General features: G+C 42.4%; 1 pseudogene; it reads left to right on the top strand.

Moving 5' to 3' along the window:
• The first annotated feature begins 236 nt into the window (after window positions 1–236).
• On the top strand, window positions 237–2,335 carry LOC121014147 (syntaxin-18-like; annotated as a pseudogene).
• The last annotated feature ends 1,046 nt before the right edge of the window (window positions 2,336–3,381 follow it).

Genomic DNA, 3,381 nt, shown 5'->3' with positions numbered 1-3,381 from the left:
CTGCAGAAAGTGTAAGGTGATCTGAAAATATCTCCACTTCCACTGGTAACAAAATCAGAAATATAGCTAATACTACATTGTTTTGTCTACATTTTCAAATGAAAAATGCTAAATTTTGGTTAGGGAGCATCAGGATGTATTCTTTCCCTATCCACATTCACCAGCCCCCTAAATCCTGTGAATCCCTGTCTGAGAACCACCAGTACTAAAAGTATGGCCTGGACCAATAGCCTGGGATGGTGCTTCTCAAATCACCTGGGCCAAAATGCAGATTATTTGTGTGCACCCCGACATTCCGAATTTCTGACAAGTCCCCAGGTAACGCTGATGTTCTGGTCCAGGCTGTGGAGAAAAGGCTCGGAGGCTTATCACAGGGGGAGTGGAGGTAAGAGTCAGAAGGCACACAGCCAGTATTTCCTGACCCTGACCATCTGCAAGGATGCCTTGGGGTTTCCTGGCTTCATCCCAAGGGGCATGCTTTCTTTTTTCCATGTATTTCAGTATCTTATGACAGAAAAGAAACAGAGATTCTGAACTGCTGGGCACTCTCAGCTTCATGAAAGGTGCCACGGAGCAGCAAGTACCGGTCACCTAGGCTGTTAACCCTCACCAAGTCCCAGCACCCAAAATGGATGCACGAGCACACACATCCATTCACAGAAAGCAACAATGATTCACAAAGCCAAGTCACCAAGACTTTCAAGTTGAAGTGGTCTTCCACCTTCGTCCTCATCTGATAAATTCCTAGCCATCCTCCCAATACACCTTCTCTGTAGAGCAACACTCTCTCCAGAGTTCTTTCCCACCACAAATAGAAATAAGAACGGTAACAATAATAATCACAACAGTAACACATTTTATTGGTCACTAGGGGCCAAGTAATGCCAAAACATTCTACAGGTGTTATCTCATTGAATTCTAGAATAACCCTTAGAGGAAGTGCTGTCTTCATCTGGTGGATCGGAATGGCTGTGGGTTGAGGGGAAACAAAGGCCTGTGGCCTCTAGCTCGGTGCCTTGCATACCTGCTCTGTGCTGGCACTTACTGCACCCAGCTGGTCACCACCCATGCGCTTCTGTCCTGCATAAGCTTTTGCACACTGGCAAACTGAGAAGTTATCTTCTGGAACACAGGACAGATTATATTAATGCTTACAGCCACATCACGTCTGGGTGTGAGAGGATGACACATATCAGATAGACCAGGGTGCTCAGACATTCGTGAGGATCTGCTCAGAAGCAACTCAGCAACTTAAGACACAAGCCCACAAGGAGATACGTGTCCAGCAAGCACAGGAGTGCTGTTTCAGTGTGTTGCACCACGGAGCCTGCTTGGGATTCTCTTTCTCTCTCTGCCCCTCCCCAACTGCTCTCACATGCTCTCTCAAAAATAAATAAATAAACTTAAAAAAAAAAAAAAAGACTATGTAAACTTTACTCAGAACAAAGAGCCACTAGAGTTAAACGAGCAGTGATGAGAAAAGATCATGTAAGTTGGAACCAGAACCAAATACAAAGACAAGAGAATTTATGTCTTCTGAGAAAGTTTCACAGAATCCTTCAAAAGACTATGAAAAAAAAAACCTGTCACTGAGGAATACCCAAAATAGACTCCGAACAAAGCACAACCTGAATTGAGCATGTGGGGAGATGGCAAAGGGGAAGATGAATTATCCCCAGAAGAAATACAAATGTTTGAACAAGAAAATCAATGCCTCATTGGTGAAGAGAACAGCCTGTTTGATGAACTGGGGTAAATCAAAGGAATAGTGGTTGAAATTTCGAGTCTCTAAGAGATAGTCACAGACAAGGGTTTACAACAAGAAGCCGAAACTGAAGGCATTCACCAATGGGTTACAGAAGTAACTGAGGATATCAAGGAAAGCGATGAAGAGCAGCCCTTAAGAAAAATGCTGGCTTCGAGTGTGGGTGCTCTTCTTCTGGTGATGTGCTCCTTCTCCTTGCTCTAACTTGATATGCACCCACCATAGTCTAGGCAACTGCTATGGTGGGTGCTGCCCCATTACTCCTGGCACACGGTATGCTGTCCTGGGTCTCCAACATCAGAGTGTGGCTTGTGACCAGATGTTATCCCAGAGCCACTGGGGAGAGGGAGGCTGAGATAAACATGTACTCTCAAAGAAGGTACACCAAAACCTGTGGTTTTAAGCTTATTTTGTAGCTGAAAAACAATGAACACAAATTGAAAAGAGAAAATTAAGTGCAAATGATTGTGAAAAAAAGTAACTAAAGACTATGAAATTATGGACATTTGTACCTTCACTATTTTCCTGAGCGCACATAAAAATATATGTAGAACATTTCTCTAAACTAGGTTCTATTCTCTAAGAAAACTCAGCTGTCCAAAACTCTAGTGCCTCTATATTTGAGATACATTTAATATGCAGGAAAAATATTAAAAGAGCAGGAAAAAGTCTAAGTTAACAAATGGTGTCACTGTTATTTGCAGTACAACAGCTAGGAGTAAGCAAAATATCAAAGATATTAAGTTTATTTTCTTTGTCCCACCCAGAGTGGCTTTTACAACTTCTTTAGTAAGAAAAGAGAAGTCTGAAGATCTGGGGCATTAGGCTGCATTTCCCCTTTAACCTCCTTGAGGCTAATGAATCCCTTTTGCACCACCTCTCTGCCACCCAGCTTCCTCAGCTAATCTTAATTCCAAAGCCAGACCGAGCTCCCACCAACCCCACAGCTGGAGAATCTGGGTCTTTAAAGGTACTGTGGAAATTGCTAATTTCAACCCAGCTACGAGGGCTGCTGAGCTGCTCTTAAGGTGCCCTCTGCTGGCCATGCATGGAAGCAGGAGAAGACGCCTCCATAGGAAGTTAAAAAAAGGGTCATATAAAAAAAGGCCAAGAAAAGTACTCAGGGTGATTACAGAAGAAAAACAAAAAATTAAATAAGAACACCCAGGAGGCATCCCAACTATGAAACCAAAGGATTAATCATTTTAAGAGTAGAAAAACACAAAATCATCTTCCTTTAAGAATTCTGAGAATGAAAATCAAAAAAAACATTTTGGAAGAAAGCAAAAACTTGCTACTTTTGGTTTTGTCACTGAAAACATGAGTTGATGTTTACAGTTGATGTCTTCAAATCTTAGCATTTTTGGCCTCTGGGTTTCAGAACTGGTGTTCACGACACAAGAAAGTGTTACAACAGCTTGGGAGCCCCAAAGGTCAGACGCTAGGAGCCTTTTAAAAGGAAAAGGGAAACAATAAAGGACTCTTGCAACTCAACAACAACAAAACAAACAACCCAATTCAAAAATGGGCAGAGGGTTTAAATAGATTTTTTTTAGAGAGAGAGAGAGTGCCAGTGGGAAAGGGGAAGTGGGAGAGAGAATTCCAAGCAGAGTCTG

The sequence above is a fragment of the Herpailurus yagouaroundi genome, unplaced genomic scaffold (assembly GCF_014898765.1).
Source record: "Herpailurus yagouaroundi ecotype Mexico unplaced genomic scaffold, PumYag 201, whole genome shotgun sequence".
NCBI lineage: Eukaryota > Metazoa > Chordata > Mammalia > Carnivora > Felidae > Herpailurus > Herpailurus yagouaroundi.
This window is presented reverse-complemented; position numbering and strand designations above follow the sequence as displayed.